The sequence below is a fragment of the Leptonychotes weddellii genome, chromosome 5 (genome assembly GCF_054177405.1).
Source record: "Leptonychotes weddellii isolate Sample4059 chromosome 5, ASM5417740v2, whole genome shotgun sequence".
NCBI lineage: Eukaryota > Metazoa > Chordata > Mammalia > Carnivora > Phocidae > Leptonychotes > Leptonychotes weddellii.
The window spans coordinates 81,504,303-81,522,634 of NC_138373.1; the positions used below are offsets into that span (position 1 = coordinate 81,504,303).

Genomic DNA, 18,332 nt, shown 5'->3' on the forward strand with positions numbered 1-18,332 from the left:
GTGTTCCCTCTCTCGCTGTGTCTCTCTCTGTCAAATAAATAAATAAAATCTTTAAAAAAAAAAAGAAAAAGAAAAAGAAAACTGAGGGGCCTAGAAAGTAGTTCTTATGAGGTACAGATGATGGAAGCTTTAGAGCCAGTTGGAGAACTCCTTAGCCACTTAGGAGTAGTCTCTCGGCTGTTTGGGAATTATTCTCTGAAGTGGTCAGTAACTTCAGAAGCACCCAACTCTTTGAAGTTGTAATAATCTTTATGTTTCCCACATCCGACACATAATAGACGATTAGATGTTTGAAATGAAGACCTATTATAGATAGTAAAAAAAAACAAAAAACAAGTCTTTACCCAAATCTGGACATCCCGGGGCATTTTTCTGCTTCTCACTTGTCACCCAGTCGGGATTCTTATTGTTACAAATGTCAGTGACCCAAACTATTTTCCACATTAATTCCAGGAGTGATACAAATGAATTCTTTAAGGCTCTTACCTTTTTTTGCTTTAGAAAGCTTCTTTCCACTTAACCAGAAAAATTAAGCCTCAGCCCCAAATTATACCCTTTCAGTTTTTTAACCAAGGTTTCTTCTCTCTTCCCAAATTAAAAAAAAAAAAATCTTGGACAGGACTTTGACCACCTTGGATCACATGCCTATTTGCTGGAGCAAAGACTGGCCCTCTGGTCTTCAGTAATTTTCTCTCCTTGGCTGCAGCCAAAATTACTATTGGCAAGCCTTCCAGAAACCATGTGACTAGAAAGAAAGGTCCAATTCACCGTAGGAAACCAGGGTGTGAAAGACTGCGAGATCAGAGGTCTGCTGCTCCTCCCTTATAAATAGTGCTGCATGCACAGGGCCAAGAGGACGGTGAACCTGAGCATCTGCAGAATTCCAAGAATGATAGTATCAGTGATCCTCAAGGACGCTCTTTGCCGTACCTTGCAGAAGGAGTAATTGAAAAGGTAAGCAGGATGGGTCAGGCCTAGACCTGGGAGAATGGAGTGCAAGTGTTGAATTCTGAAGAAGAAACAGTAAAAACCATGCTTACTGGCCATCGTGAGCAAAGGAGATTGAGGAAAAATCACCCAGTCCTGTTGTGCTTAGGGAATTTCTGTTAATATTTCAGTATATATGCTTAATTGTACACACATATTTTGGGGGGGTCTTATTGCTAATACTGTGTTGAATACTATTTCCATTAGTAATATTGTGTATGCCCATGGTTATGTATTCATTGGAAAATTCTTTAGTAACTACAATGTTCTGTCCTGTGAACATAGAATTGTTTAATCACTTCTCTATTTTTAGGTGGCTATGTTGTTTCCTACTTTTTGCTGTGAAAAAAATCCCATATAACATTCTTATATGCATGTCTGTTTCCTAGACTTGGAATTATTGGGAAAGGATGTGACCTTTTTAAAAGGTTCAGTACCTTAATATTTTGCCAATTTGCTCTCTAGAAGATTTGTATACATTTATGTTCTCTCCTGCAGTATATGAGAGCGTATGAAAGTGCCACCATTTCTCCATTACCTGCAGTTAACACTCTTGATTGGACAGATGAAATTTAAAGGTAACTGATAGAGAATCTATATGGATTGTTGTTAGTGATGCAGGTGGTTTAGAATAGGGATTAGTTTTCCAGTTATCTTTTGCTACGTAACCAACAACCCCAAATCTTAGTGGCTTAAAACAATAATGATTTATAGTTTCACCCTTTCTTTGGGTTGACTGGGCTCAGCTATACTGTTCTTCTGTTCTTTGTGATGTAACTGAGGTCACACATGCAGCAGACACATTCAGCTGGAATTCGGTTGTGGCTGGAATATCCAGTGTCTCTCTCCTCATGGCCTCTCATCACTTAGTGGTTTATCTAGAATTTCTTTATAACATGGCAGCTGGCTTATTTTATTTTATTTTATTTTTTTGTGAGAGAGCGAGAGCACGTGAGTACGTGCACGAGCTGGGGGGAGGGACAGAGGGAGAGAGAGCATGCTCAGCACGGAGCCTGTGGCGGGGCTTGATCTCACAACCCTGAGATCATGACTTGAGCCAAAATCAAGAGTCGGACTCTTAACCACCTAAACCACCCAGGTGCCCCATGGCAGCTGGCTTCTAAGGGGGAACATTTCAAGAGGACAAGCCCTAGTACACAAGCACTTATAAAACCTTTGCTTACATCATGCTTGCTCATGTCCTGTTGGTCAAAGCAAGTCACAAACCAAGACCAAAATCAAAAGTGGGAGAGGACTGTACAAGCCTGTGAATACCAGTAGGTGTGGTCATAGCAGACCATTGATGTAATAGATTACCAGAGATGGTAAATAAGTTACAACTAGGATCACAGCTCTAATTGATTAGCAATAGCATTTTGAAGCACTGTATTCAGAAGAATTTGGAGACCAACTCCTGGATCAGTAGGAAAGCACGTTGCGCTATAAGCTAGTGATATTTAAGGGCTTAGATTAGGAGGTGGGTATACTGGTTGTATTTACCATCTTTTAATGTCTGTGAATTTATATCATAAAGCTATAAACCTAAAAGATGAAAGCAGTTCATGAGCTTGCATGTAAGGTCGAATAAGTTTAAAGACATTTGAGTACTTGAGTAAATTGAGTCTTAAGCTTTTGTTCATCCTGGTTTCATATTGACAATACAGTTGATGTAGTATATCAATGATAGGTAGATAGACAGACAGGTAGGTGTCTCACCTGCATATGCATTTGCATGTGTGTTTGTGTGGGGGGAGATTTTAAGTGCTTGACTAAGTTGTCAGCTTGAACTCTGAATCAACTCATGTGATTCCAGACAGTAATTATCAGGGGCAGTATTTCCAAGTAGGCACTATAGCACTCTGCGTTCTAAGGGAGACTTAGAGGAAAATGTTATTCCTCTGATACAGTAGTGCAGAGTCTCCTTTTTATACTTTTCCCTCCCACCCCATACTGTGCTTCCTTTTCTTTGCATTCACGTGTGCATATATAAGCAAAATTGAGATTGTATTTAAAAATGAGATTATACTAGATGTACTTTTTATTTAATAAATATCTTAGAGGGCGCCTGGGTGGCTCAGTTGGTTAAGTGGCTGCCTTTGGCTTAGGTCATGATCCTGGAGTCCCAGGATCGAGTCCCACATTGGGCTCCCTGCTCGGCGGGGAGTCTGCTTCTACCTCTTGTCTCTCCCCTGCTCATGCTCTCTCTCTCTCTCTCATTCTCTCTCAAATAAATAAATAAAATCTTTAAAATATATATATAAATAAATAAATATCTTAGATCTTTTCATATTAGTAGGTATAAGTCAGCACCGTTCTTTCAGTGGCTGCAAAATATGCTTTGATTATTTGACCATATCCCTATTGTTGGACATTTAGGTTTTTAAATTTTTTTTCTCAATTTCTAAAAGTGTGTAGTGAACATACTCACACATAAACTTTGTGGTTATTTGCAAATATTTTTAGAAAATGTTAAATGTGGGATAGCTGGGTTAGGCCATGTGTATATTTTAGCTTTTGATAAATATAGTAAAATCCTGCTGTACATCATAAATAGGGTCTAAATATTGAAATTATTAAAATTCATACTTATAAAATTAATGAAAGACCGCTGTTTTTCATTAAGTCCATGGAGTCACACAAAAAATGGGAAAGTGATAAAAAGTGACACATTGTGCAAAACTGACTGCATAATGAATCAGAAAGCCCCAGGTACCAGTGCATCCCATTCCTGAATGCCTTTGGGAATTGGAGTTGGGTCATCTACTGGAGACATTTGATAGTCGCATCCAGATGAATGGTTTTACTATTCGTGGTTTACAGTTAGTCCAGCTGTCTTCCAAAAAGTCTTTACCATTTTATCCTCACACCAGGCAGTGTATGGGATTATCCTCTCTCGCATTCTTGCCAGGATTTGGTATTACCAGACTTAACGTTTTGGCTAATCTAATGGACAAAAATGGTATCTTGTTTGAATTTGTATGTTCTTGGTTTTGGCTATGCTTGGCAAGATTTCCTCTATTTGTTGCCAGTTTGAATGTCTTCTGTAAATTGCCTCTTCCATGTATTTTTTCTGTTTTTCTGTTCTGTCATATATTCATTTGTATTTTTTTTTTAAAGATTTTATTTATTTATTTGAGAGAGAGAGAATGAGAGACAGAGAGCACGAAAAGGAAGAGGGTCAGAGGGAGAAGCAGACCCCCCACCGAGCAGGGAGCCCGATGCGGGACTCGATCCCGGGACTCTGGGATCATGACCTGAGCCGAAGGCAGTCGCTTAACCAACTGAGCCACCCAGGCGCCCCTATTCATTTGTATTTTTGATGTCTGAGCCAGTTAGCTTAGTAGAGATCTCCAAAGTATTTTGACTGTGTACTCCTGCAGGCAAAAAAGTTTTTGATTATACACCCCCGTTGTATATTTATAAATTACACATGTATTGCTGTCAGTTCATGTCTTACATATTAGTAAAGCTTATTTTTTCTTACCATGATTTAAAAATTAATGTACATAGGGGTGCCAAATATTGTTTCTCACAACCCAGTGGAAGTCTAGTGTACACCCACCTGGAAAGCCACGAGTTCAGAGCACAATATGAGTTAGGCCCTTTCTCAGACAGTTAGATTTGCCAAGAGGGATGTGCTTCTTTCTGTGACCCAGTGTGTATGTAATTTGTACGTCTATGGGCACTGAGTACTCTAGTGAAATAGAAAGTAGCCATGGGTCAGACCTTGGCTCTATTACTTCTATTAGCCATATTTAAGAAAATTTCTTAATCCTGTTTTGTACCAGTTTCTTCTTGTCTTACCTGTTATATAGGCTGATGATGTTATGAGGTAATTTATGTAAACAAACTTTGAAAAACTGTAGAACATGGTATAGGTATAAAATACATGGGTCTTTATTTTTAAAATTTTAATTCACATGGGTATTTGTTTTGCGAGTTCATCACATTGGGTAAAAAGAGAATACGTTTCAGTGTTGCTGATGCTGGGAAACAACTTAAGATGTATGACCTACTGGGCGCCTGGGTGGCTCAGTTGGTTAAGCGACTGCCTTCGGCTCAGGTCATGATCCTGGAGTCCCGGGATCGAGTCTCGCATCGGGCTCCCTGCTCAGCAGGGAGTCTGCTTCTCCCTCTGACCCTCCCCCCTCTCGTGCTCTCTCTCTCTATCTCATTCTCGCTCTCAAATAAATAAATAAAATCTTTAAAAAAAAAAAAAGATGTATGACCTACTAACAGTGGTTCAGAAACATCATTTTAAGTCTTCATTCTGTGTAGATTTTAAACCTCTTGAAGGTAGGAACTTCACCAACACTTACTGTTATGTGCAATAAAAAGTGTTGGTGATGATATAGTGTACCTTTAATAATATACATATTCGGTTTTTAAAATGTTGTTTTCTACTTAAGAAAGCCCTGTGATCTAGGAATTAGAAATCAGTGTATTTGTGAAATGCCTGGTGGTTCTAAGAAAGGCTTTCTTTAAAGAGTAAGGTAGCTACTGTCCAGGGCTATAGATTAAAAAGGCAGGACCTAGCTTGAATATATTCTCCAGGGTAATGAAAAATTTAAGACATTGTAACATTAGGGACTCTCACATAAGCAAGTAGAACTGAATTAAAAGGAGAAAATGCTAGGGGCTGTATATAATATAGTATGCCCAGGAGTGACGATGAAAAGGCAATTTTGAATATAGATGTTGCTGTTTTTTAAAAATATATTTTATGAATTTTTTTGAAAAAATGAATTTAGCTGTAAAATAAATTGTAGAAAAGGGCAGCTGAAGGATGAAGTAAGAACTAAAACCCTTGTCTTTAATAAAAAGGAATAAAAAAATTGGGACCACACCTGTGTAAATGTTAGGTGTGAAATATTTAAAATGTATTAATACTCAGGCTCTGCAAAGGTGCTGGAAAACAGGCGCTCTGAGGCAGGCACTGCTGGCTGGCATAGACCAAGCCCATGACCAGGAGTGGCTGGAGTAGGCTGGGACGAAGAACTATGGGCGGTGAGCCTAGCGAGGTCACATTCCTTCTGAACACTTTCCTCTCCCTCCCTCCTACTTGATTCTCAGAACAACCCCACAGGGTAGAAAGCAGGATAGGCCTGGTCCAGTTCAAGTCACTAAAGCTTTTATGCTTACCCAGATGAATGGGGGGGGGGGGGCAGATAGAATGTATACTTATTATTATCTATTTTCAAAACTTAGTTACTTAAAACTCTTGGAGGAGGTAAGAGACAGGAGGCAGACAAGAAATGAAATCCTTACTGAACTTGGAAAAAGAGGTAAGTTTCTCAGAAACTATTCATACTGAGAAATTTCTATACTTCAGAAAAAAAGCATAAAAGGACAAGAAAATCAACTTATATCTTTCTTTTATAGAGGATCCCAGGTCATTTTGAACATTTACCTAGTAATTCAGATTTTTACAATATCAAGTCAGCCCCGCTATTCTAATATGAATGATTTTCAGTTCAGCTGCTGTTCCTTTCTCAGTGGCTGCAGAAGAAACTCTGGATTGAAAACAAGCAATAGCATTGGTAGGAGAAGTAAAATCCTTTGATATGGTTCTAAATCCTTCCTGTATATAACAGTTCCTGCGTGGTCTTCTTTTAAAGCCTCATTGCAGAAAACCCTGAAATTAAAATATTTCACAATTTTTGGCTTCAATTCCTCAAAAACATAAAATGAGAGATATAATAGATTATCTGAGTTGAATAGTTATGTTTAATTAATCTTGTGTATCAGTTATTGCTATAGAACAAACCATCTAAAAATTCAGTGGCTTAAAACAATATTATTTTTGCACATATTCCTCTGTTGGCTGGGCAATTCATCTAGCTTCTGTTGGGTTTATTCTTGTTTAAGATTAGCTGTGGGTCAGGTAGGAAATTTTGCTGATTTTGGCTGGTCTAGGATGGCCTTAATCTGGGATGGTGGGAATGACTGGGCTGTCTTTCACATGATCTCTCATCCTCCAGCAGGCTTGCCCAGGCTTGCCTTTGTGGTGAAGGCAAGTTCCAGGTGAGCGAGCAGAGCATTCCAGGTTTCTTGAGGCCTGGGCTCACTTCCACTGCTTTCTATTGGCCAAAGAAAGTCACAAAGCCAAGCTCAGATTCAAGGAGTGGAGAAACAGACTCCCATCTTTTTTTTTTTTTTTAGATTTTAGTTATTTGAGAGAGAGAGAGCAGGAGGGAGAGGGAGAGAGAATCTGAAGCAGAGTCTGCACTGAGTGCAGAGCCCGATAGGGGGCTTGATCCCCAGATCCTGAGATGGTGACCTGAGTGAAAACCAAGAGTCGGACGCTTAATGGACTGAGCTACCCAGGTGCCCCTGGACTCCCATCTTTTAAAGGAAGAATTGGGAACTCTCATTACAAGGGTTGTGGATACAGGGGTGGGTGGGGTTGGGAGGTGGAGAATTGGAGCGTTTTTGTAATTCATATAGCATATGTGCCAAAAAAATTACTGAATCCAACTGAAGTTTATGGTTCCTCAGTCTTAAATATGGGATTACACTTGATCATGGTCATACTACTGATCATGTACTCTTGTGAGTATATAGAAAGTTAAATGAGTGTGTGTGCAATTCTCTTCTTTATTCTGTTAGTTCCTAACTCCTGTAGAGTAATTTATTTGTTTCTTTTGATGATGTGTTTAGTTGGTTTGGTAGTCTCATCGGGGCTATGTCTGTTTAAGGTTCAGAATGGGCCCTAGTGCTTCTGTTGTGGGGGCCGAGGGTGGGGAAGATACATAGGTTTCAGTGTGTTTCTGAGAAATAGAAAACCTCCCCTATCCTGCCCACACCTAAAACCCATTGACCAGGCACTTGATGTCCTCTTCCCATGTTTTATTTTCCTTGTGGCACATAGCACTGGCTCAAGTTCTTGTTCATTCACTTTTTTGGTGGTTTGTCATCCCCCACTGGGATGTAAGCTTCATAAGAGCAGAGACCTCCTCTGACCTGTTCACTACTGAATTCTCAGACCTTAGAATAGTGCCTTCGTCTTCTCAGGAAGTGCTCAGTAAATATTGTTGAACAGTTTTAATAAAAGTTTTGTGACAAGAGTGTTATGTGCTCTGTCTCTGGTATATTGTAGACACTCATTAAGTATTTATGTAATCTTGAAGGAGGCTCATGGACAGTGGGAGCTCAGAGAAAATGAACATTTGGAGCCACAAAGGGTTTTTCATGATGCAATGAAAGGCAGATGAGCAGGAGAATTTAGGATATGATACATTTGTTGCAATGTTATACCATTGGACTTCAGGCTGGGAAGGAAGGAGGTGGAATAAGAATCTGATGGGTTGGCATAGAAATTCTCTCAAAACCAGAGAATCCACAGAGGGAAAGTATGTTGGGAGGTTAGGGTGGGTTGTGTTGATGCAGTGTGATCACTGAAGTAGTGATTTCAAATGTGCCACATTGTGGGCCTGAATGGGCGTGAATGCTTGGCTCAGGTGCTTGAAGGACCTTGAGGGGTAGGGGTAAATAGCTGCTGTTTGAGATTGTGCATCAGTAGAGCTGACGTCTTCAGGGGAAAGTCCTTAACAGCCAGGATATTGGGGTAATGCTTTGAGAAAAGTTTGAGGCCATAGGAAAGTTTGCTAATTAGGGAGCACCACTTCCATAAGTAGTTTATTTTTATTTATTTGTTTATTTTTGTATAACTGTAGGTAGTTTAGTTTACAAAATAGGTGGAGTGCACGCTGGGTCGGGGACAGAAAGAACAAAGCTTTGTAGGGCTAATGCTGGGTCAGGGGATGGATTGAGAAGGGAACGGGGATGGTATGAACCCTGGGCATCAAGGGGCTTGATGGATTTAGTTTCAGTAGACCCTTAGACAGAAGTGACCCTGGGACTAAGGGACAGAGGGGCCATGATTCATTTGGCCAAGGGGGATGGTCAGCCCAGGAATTTATGTAGTACCGTTTATCAGGTACTAAAATCCAAAGATGAGGATTTTCAAATTAGTATTGTCTGTGTTTTGGTCATAAAGTTTTTTGCATTGGTATTAGCAGAAGTAGATGTTTTAAATGTAAATAAATAATCTCTTCTTTTTGCTGCTGGTCACTTGGAGAGTTCAAATTGTGTGGTGAACCAGAACAAAATTTCATAATCTTTAAACCACAAAGTTACCTAATGGACAACAGAGTAGGAATCACAGTAGTGGAAGATTTTACAAATTCCTGAAACCCCCTAGAAATAATTTTAGGAAAGGCATTTGATTATAAGCTCATAAATAGGGACTGTGTAACATGAAGAATGATTAATAGTAATTACTTTCTTGCCTTTAACCCTTTGGTCAGACTTGTCCCACTGAAGGGAACAAGGCAGGTTAAAATCTATAATTTAACTCTCTGCACATCTAGTTTGTTCTGTGCAATTAGCAATAGTTTGAACTCTGTGGATCAATTAATATTTATTTTACTGCTACTTATATCTGATGCTAAGAATTTTTAAGCCTTTTTTGAGTATATGTTTTATTTCATTACAAAAAATTTAATACGTACCAAATTAATACAACATTTGTCAGACGATACTTACATGATACTCCTGCACATGACACTCAGCTTTATAGACGTGTCTTGGACCTTTGAAGCCCCTCTTACTTATCCTTCCTCAGTCTAATCCCTGTGTTTTCTGTGTCCCCACATCATAGACAGCCACCATCCTGAATTTGTGCTTATAACATTCTCAATGGGTTTTCTTAAATTTTATCACGTATGTCTGAGTCCATATACAATACATGGTTTAATTTCTCCTGCTGTTTTTTTAAAAACTATACAGTGGTAAAGTTATTCTTTGTGTGATTTAATTTTTTTTTAAGATTTTATTTATTTATTTAACAAAGAGAGAGAACACGAGCAGGGGGGAGAGGTAGAGGCAGAGGGAGAAGCAGGCTCCCCACTGACTAGGGAGCCCAACTCAGGGCTTGATCCCAGGACCTTGGGATCATGACCTGAGCAGAAGGCAGACGCTTAACCGACTCAGCCACCCAGACGCCCCTTATTTAATTTTGTTAAACACAGTTTTTTGATGAGATTTATCCGAAGTTGATGTGGTTTATTTTTATGACTATGTAGTATTTCACTATATGATTATACTACAATTTAACCATTTACGAGATTAGTGGACATTTGTTTCCTATTTTATGGCCATTATGTGAACATTGTTGTATGTCTCCTCATGTACATTTGCAAGAGTTTCTCTAGAATATATAACTATCACTGAGATTGTAAGGTATGTGCATTTCAACTTTATTGAATATATTTTCTGAAGTGGTACTGTTAAGTTCCCTTCAGCAGTATATGAGTTCTTGTTGCTTCATATCTTTGTCAGCGCTTGATATTGTCCAACTTTTACATTTTTGACAATCTGGTGGTTGTCAAATATTTTCTTATTGTGGCTCTTACTTTGGATTTCCCAGATTAGTAAAATTTAGCATCTTGTATTAGGTCCAGTGTATATTTGTATTTTGTCCTCTGTGACCTGCCTATTTATATATTGTCTGCTTTTCTTGGCATCTTTTTTCTTACGACTTTTAGAAACTTTATGTTTGTCTATTAATGATAAATAGTAACCTTTTACAAATCTGCTCTCCAAGTTTGTAACTTGCTTTCACTTTCTTTAAGGGCTCTTTTGATGAACGTAATTCTTCATTTTAGTGTAATTATTTATCAGTCTTCTGTAGGTTGTGATGGGGATTTTTCTTCCTCTTTCTAGCCCTTTTTGTCTTTTTCCATTTTAATCCTTATATTTCTTTGTATTGCTGGCTGGTACATCCAGTACAGTGATAAATAGAAGCAACTACAGCTCTGACTTAAAAATAACTGCTTCTAACTTTACCATTAAGAATGATATTTAGGGACACCTGGGTGGCTCAGTCCACTAAGCATCTGACTCATGATTTCGGCTCAGGTCATGATCTCAGGGTTGTGAGATTGGGTCTGCTTGAGATTCTCTCCCTCTGCCCCTTCCCCACTTGTGTGCATGTGTGCACTCTCTCAAATAAGTCTTTTTATTTTATTTTATTTTATTTTTTTAAGATTTTATTTATTTGAGAGAGCATGAGACGGGGGAGGGTCAGAGGGAGAAGCAGACTCCCTGCCGACCAGGGAGCCCAATGCAGGATTTGATCCTGGGACTCCAGGATTGTGACCTGAGCCGAAGGCAGTCGCTTAACCAGCTGAGCCACCCAGCGCCCCCCAAATAAGTCTTTTTAAAAAAAGAATATTTAATGAAGGTTTTTGAAAGGTATCCCTTTCAGATTAAGAAAATTCTCTGCTATTTCTAGTTTGATAAGAACTTTTATTGTGTGAGTGTTGAATTTTATTGAATATTTTTTCTGCATCCATCGAAATGACTTTTTAAATTTTTACCTCAGTGAATTACTGTGAATTGTGTTAATACACTTGTTAATGGTAAACCAACCTTACATTCTTGGAGTAAACCCACCTTGGGTTACGATGTACTTTCTATTTAATACATTGCTCTGTTGGATTTGTCGGTGTTTTGTTTAGGACATTGCCATTTATGATAATGAGTGAAATTGCCTTATAATACTTTTCTCTTATACTGTCATTGTCTGTCCTTGATATCAAGGTTATTCTAGCCCCAGAAAGTGAATTGGAGGGTATTCCATTTTTTTATGTTCTGATTGCATGAGATTGGAATCAATTATTGGGAGAAAGGTGTTCTTATAATTTTTGACTGTTGTGATGACTTTTCATTTTCTCTGTGAAGTTCTGTCATTTTTTTTTAATTTGTGAAATGATTTTAGCAGATGTAGGCAAGTGTGGAATGATATATTTTATTAAGTACAGAATGTGTCATCAGAATGAATTCAACATTTTATCATTAGAAGGGGACCTTGACCTCCATTTATACTCAGGGCCTTGCCTATTTTGTCTGATTTTAATATATCATGCCAGCCTTCTTTTATTTAGTACTTGCCTAATATAATTTTTCCTACTCTTTTACTGTTAAAAAAAAAACAACTTTGTGTATCCGTTTTCTACATATCTCTTTTAAATAGCATATAAATTTTTATCTAGTTTGAAACATTTTTTCCTCTAGAAATTTAGTCAGTTTCTACTTCTTGTGATCATTGGTATATTTAAAATTATTTATGCCTTCCTCTTTTATACTTCTCTTGCTTTTTTTGATTTTTAAGAAGATAAGCTATATCATTTTTTACATTGTATAGACCTCAAATATTTAGATAGTGGTAGATAATAAATTTCACCTTAGTAGTTGACTTTTAGGAGACATAAATTTCAGTATGTACCACAAATTCAGTAAGAAATTATTAGAGGAAATGCCTGATAACAGGTCTTCATAATTTTGGAAGAAGTAATTCTAAGGAGGATTACTGACTGTTCTTTTGTGTAGTTGGCTAGTTAAATATGCTGGTTAAATGCTTTTTGCTTTTTTGTTGTTTGTGTTCATCAATGGAAAGCAGAATGTTAAAACTTAAAAACTAGAATTTCTTATTAATAATCTGATATATATATTGGCTTTCTGGTGACTTAAAGGAAAATGTCATTTTTTCATCAAGACTTCAGCCAGCACCGAGTGCCATCTGGATTAAGGTCTGTACTTGTGAGTACAGAGAAATCATAGGCTTTACCCTGAGGGGTTCAGATGTCCCAGCATTATCTCCTGATGTTAAGTTAATGCCAGATAAGAGTGAAAAACCTCTTTCTTGCTGTATCAGTTTTGAGCTAAACCTCTGGGTTCATAGAGGCATGGCTGAAGCATAGGGAGGAAAATGAAGCAAGGGGATGAGAAACAGTAAGGAAGAGTCAGAAAAGAAGGAATTCTAGTAGGGGTGTGCAGGTCGAATAGAGTGGCACTGACCGTTTCCTTCTGTTGCCTGTCTTTATTTTTTATTTTTGTTAAAGATTTTATTTTATTTATTTGAGAGAGGGAGTGAGAGAGAAAACAAGAGAGGGTAGGGTCAGAGGGAGAAGCAGACTCCCCACTGAGCAACGAGCCTGGTGCGGGGCTCGATCCTGGGACTCCGGGATCACGACCTGAGCCGAAGGCAGTCGCTTAACCGCTGAGCCACCCAGGCGCCCCAGTTGCCTGTCTTTAAACAGATTATTTAAAGATGCATGCATGAACTCCTAGTGCTTATCTGAAAGCTCATTTTCACATACTGGGGAGACTTCACAAGCTCTGAGGTGTGTTTTTATAGTATCAGCTGTCTCACCTGGCAAGAAGGAAGTCCAGACAATCCCAAACTTGTTTTAATCAAGAGATTAAATAAAAACATTTTTGGGGCACATGGGTGGCTTAGTCCATTAAGCGTGTGACTTGTGATTTTGGCTCAGGTCATGATCTCAGGGTTGTGAGATCGAGCCCCTTGTGGGGCTCTGCACTGGGTGTGGAGCCTGCTTAAGATTCTCTCACTCCCTCTGTCTCCCCCCTCCCCCAACCCATGCAACTCTTATTAGTAAAAGAGCTCTTGCTGGCGATGGAAGAAAGCAAGTCTTTCCTATTAAGTCCCTAAACCCTGATTTTTCTTCAGGTCCCGTGTGTGTATTGCTCTGTTAGTCTTTAGTCGGACATCTTCCTGATCTGGAGTAGTTTGGGGACCTGTAGATTTTTTAATAAGCTTTAGCATCACCTGTATCAGGACTTTAAATGTGACTTACTTAGAATCAAATGGAATATGTTTTCTTCTGCAAAAGAGGATAACCATTTAAAGATGTGAATCGTAATCTTGGGCATATAATATTATTAATCTTTATCTAGAATTTGTTTTACTCTGCACTCAAGATTGCAAAGGCCTCCACTTGGGTGACAAGACTATGAGCGATAGAATTATTTTCTCACAATCTTCACAGTGAATCAAACACATGGGAAAGAATAGTGAAACAATTTCTGGCTTCTCTGGAACTGAGCATGATAACACCTTACTCACCCAAATGTCCTAATAACCCCTGAAACAACTCGCATGGCTCTCTGAAAATAACTCCTCTCTGATTGAAGATCTTGTTCAGCTTCAGAGACACTCCTGAAAAGTGTGCCCTGAATGACTGGCCCTGTTCTCTGTCAGTTTATACACAGGTAGATCCAGGTGTACGGAGAAGGTAATTTTTATCATTGTACATGTTATTTTTGTTTGCTTTCTGAGACGGTTACTTGTATTAGAAGGTAGTTTCCATTTTACAGTCTTGCTCTTTGAAGTTTCCTGTGTCAGTTCTTGTCTCACAAAGTGAGTATTGCAGGGGCCTCCCTAGGAATGCGATCTTTAACTGGCAGAGGAATCAGAAAGGTAGAGTATTTCCTTGCTTTTTTTTTTTTTTTCTTTAAGGAATAGAACCAAGTCAGTCATTACAACTTCTGTGAAACAGAAGAGGAAGTAACTGGAAATTTTTGTAGAGCAGTGTAGAAAGTTGGTTTTTTTACTTTAGAAAGTTGGTTGTATAGAGTTTCTCAGGTTTAGTGGTGGAACTATATATGACACTGAATTTTTGTTTTAGTTTTAGTAAGAAAGCATACAGAAATTCAGTATTCCACTTAGAGTAAATGTTTCTGGCATCCAGCATGGTAACACTGCTTGCTGTTGGTCTCTTCCTGTAACGATCAGCTTATTCTACTTGTTATTTCCAGGGCTTATCCTTTTCTTTTTTCTAGCTTTATTGAGCTATAATTGGTGTATACCACACCAAGACTTTTTATTGAAGTACAACTTCCCAGCAGTAATTTTTTCATTATAGTCTTCTCATACATTTGTTTGGTATGAACTCTGCTTAGGAATTATGGTTTTGTTTCCCTCTCTCTATAGGACATGAAAAAGTTCATGCATTTATTCAAACATTTGAGCCCCTAATATATGTTAAATATTGACTGTCTATTGGGAATATAATAACGAACCAGACAGACCTGGCCCTTACCCTTGCATATGTTGTAGTCCAAACACAAAACCCCTTGCATTGAACTTAAAAAATTACAAATAAAAAGTTGGAAAATTTTAAATAAATTTATTTTTTAGTTAAGAAAAGATGAAATTAACTGAATTTTTTATGTTATATAATCAGGCAGTGGGATGCAAAGATGAAATAGGCAAGGTCTACAAACTAGTTATTCTCAGAACTTCACAATTGACTTTGGTAGTCACTAGTAATGTAACAACATTTATCCAATACCTACTATTTGCTAGATACAATGCTAGACGCTAGGGTAGCAAATTGCATATGCTAGTAGTAGAGCTTTTGTATGTTTTTTAATTTTTTTAAGATTTTGAGAAAACAGTTTACTTGAATTAAAACTACTTGCATTTGTACCTCTTATTTTAAGTTTTTGTCTGCTTGTTTTATGCTGTTTGTGGAACCCTGAACTATGTTCCAGGCACTCTGCTCAGTATTTTGTATGCATTATGTGTGTCATTTATTGCATACACCATATGGACCCTCCCACCAGTTGTTGAGCATTTTATGTACCTGTCACTATGTAAGCATTTCATCTCTTTACAAATGAGGAACCTAAGCCTTAGAGAACTGGCAGAGCTGGGATTCAAACTTGGGGTAGGTTGCAGTTGTGGGTGTGGATCCCACCGGAAAAGATCTTACAGCAGTTGAGCTTTATGGTAAAATTTTCACCTACAGTATAAATAATAGAGGATCAGATTATTTAAAATTCACCAATTCAGAAGAGAGGCAATAGAAGATTGGAGTGGTACTCAACTATGGAATTAATCAATTTTATAGAACCAATATTATATCTGTTATGACCAGCTTTTTTATTTATTTTTTTTGTTTAAAGATTTTATTTATTTATTTGTCAGAGAGAGAGACAGAGCACAAGCAGGGGGAGCTGCAGGCAGAGGGAGAAGCAGTCTTCCCGCCAAGCAGGGAGCCTGATGAGGGACTCGATCCCAGTACCCTGATCATGGGTCATGGGATCATGACCTGAGCTGAAGGCAGCCACTTAACCGACTGAGCCACCCAGGCATCCCAGTGACCAGCTTTTTTAAAAAAAAAAACTCCACCCATTTCAGCTCATACAACTATTGTCATAAACCTAGGATCAAGTTTATAATGAAATTTTAAAAAATTAATTCCGTAAAATTAGGCTGGAAATTTATGTATTTTTTTACAGCCAGTGTCCTGTGTAAAGGTAGTCATCTTATGCTAATGGCTTTAAAAACTGATAGTATGAAAAATAATCTCTTTTTTAGTACATTTTCGAATGCTCCCCCCCTCTCCCCCCTTTCTTACAGGTTCTGGGCTTTTATTGGCTTTACAGTTCTCTATTTAGAAGAGAAAAAAAAAACAAAAAACAAAATAGAGTGTAAAGTAGCTATAATACATTCACCTGCCAAAGTATTGCCTCACCTCCATCTGAACATAGCCCTGCCTCCCTGGTTTCTATGGGTGTAGTAGAAATCTTGGATGGTTTTTGAAGGGTAAGGAACAGGACTTTTGCAGTTATGACCCAGTGGCATAAACTGACCTCAGTCTATACCGGCTTGCTTTATTATTGACCTAATTATCTTACCCACAGCAAATCTGATATGGTTTTTATCTTGCCCGTTTTTCTTTTATTTTAAGCCAATTGTAAGTGGGCAGGCATCTCTGATTTTAACTGGCATTAAATTAGAATTAACAACTGAATAATTCAACTGATGTTATACAACTTAGAACACAGACCAGACAATAAATTACTGAATCTAACATTCCAAGTATTTTCTAGTGTGCCTTTAACTTTTGCTGGGCACAAATGGAAATTCTCAGCTTCTGACGATCATAAGAAGGGTTTGTTACTGTTTAGTAATACAAATTAAAACACAGCTGGGAATGAAGTAGTTAGCCCAGTCTCACAGACATTAGCTTCCCTCTGTTTATTTCCGCCTGTGTGTATTCCTAGAAGCAAACAGCTGTGCATTCAATTTTATTCTTTATTCCTTTACTTAAAATCTGGATTTCAAAAGAAGCAAACTGGGCATTTAGGCTTAGAAAAATTGCCTTATCTTTTTCAGTTGAAACAATGATATATCGATATATTCATAATATTAAAATTTTTTGAAATAGATTTATCCACAATTTCATATAGTTGTGGCCATAATTTATCTACCCTTTAATAGCTTGCCCAGGAGGTTTAACAAAGTATAAAAGCAAAAAAAAAGGGGGGGCGTGGGTGGCTCAGTTGGTTAAGCATCTGCCTTCAGCTTAGGTCATGATCCCAGGGTCTTGGGATCGCGGGGAGCCCCACGTCGGACTCCCTGCTCAGCAGCAAATCTGCTTCTCCCTCTCTCCCTCTTCTTCTCCCTCTGTGATCTCTCTCATTCTCTCTCAAATAAATAAATACATTTTTTCTTTTAAAAATGTATAAAGGCTGTAAGAGGACTGGAAAGTTCCTCGGCTCTCTTCCCTACCTCTTCACCTCCTTTTTTCTCCAACCACTGGTGACAGTTTCTTACAAAGATTACACTGTATTGTATAGTTAAATCATAATATATTCCATTAGTTTCCTATTTTCAGTGGTTGGTTTTTCTAATCCTTTTTATTAATTTAATTCTATAAAAAACATCCTTGAACATAAATTCCTTAAAGCATTTTCTTCAGCTAAGTTCATAGTTGTAGAATTGCTGGGTCAATGAGTATGAATTTTAAACTTGACACTTTATAGTAAGGTGTCTTAAAATTTAACTGGAGCGGGGATGGGACACAAAAGCTTTATAATCTTAATATTCTGTAATTTTTTTGCTACTCAAATGCTAAAATATTAAATAAAATTGATAGTAATAATAATATTAATAGCTCACATTTATGAAAGAAAGCAATAAGGCTTTTGTTTTCACTTAAATCAAAGGATTTTTGTAGAAACCCTAGTCTTATGAAATGTCTGGCACTCAGGGTTTTTTTGGTTTTTTTTTAACTATTTAAGTTTTTAGAAATTCAGGTCCCTTCTTAGCAGCAATACGTTAACATTTTATATTAGAAATGTTCAGAACATTCCCTAAAGAGAGTAGGAAAACTTAGGTATTTTTATGGAATATTTTCTTTTACTCTTCAGCTTTACCCCTATATTTTTAAAGAAAAGCAAATTCTCTCACAACTCATTTTGAATCAGTTACTGTTTCTTTTTTTTTTTTACTGGAAAAATAAACTTCAGCGAATGTCCGAAAACTTCCATCTGAATTGGCTAAAATATGTTTTTGTGTTTTTCTAAAAGCTGAAGTGTTTCCTCATTTGTAAGAAAATCCTTTATGTATTAAGAGCTAATTGGTTCAGTAGTTAGCTACCTACTAAAACATAGTCAATACCCCATCTCACTCCGTGATTCTCATGTGCACCTAAGATTGAGAACTACTGTTTTGATCTCTCAGATTT

The 18,332-nt window shown here is 37.7% G+C and overlaps 1 protein-coding gene across 3 annotated transcripts in view; it reads left to right on the plus strand.

Moving 5' to 3' along the window:
- Window positions 1-18,332, plus strand: part of PLEKHA5 (pleckstrin homology domain containing A5) — a 228,800-nt gene that overhangs the window by 10,168 nt on the left and 200,300 nt on the right. The window lies entirely within an intron of this gene.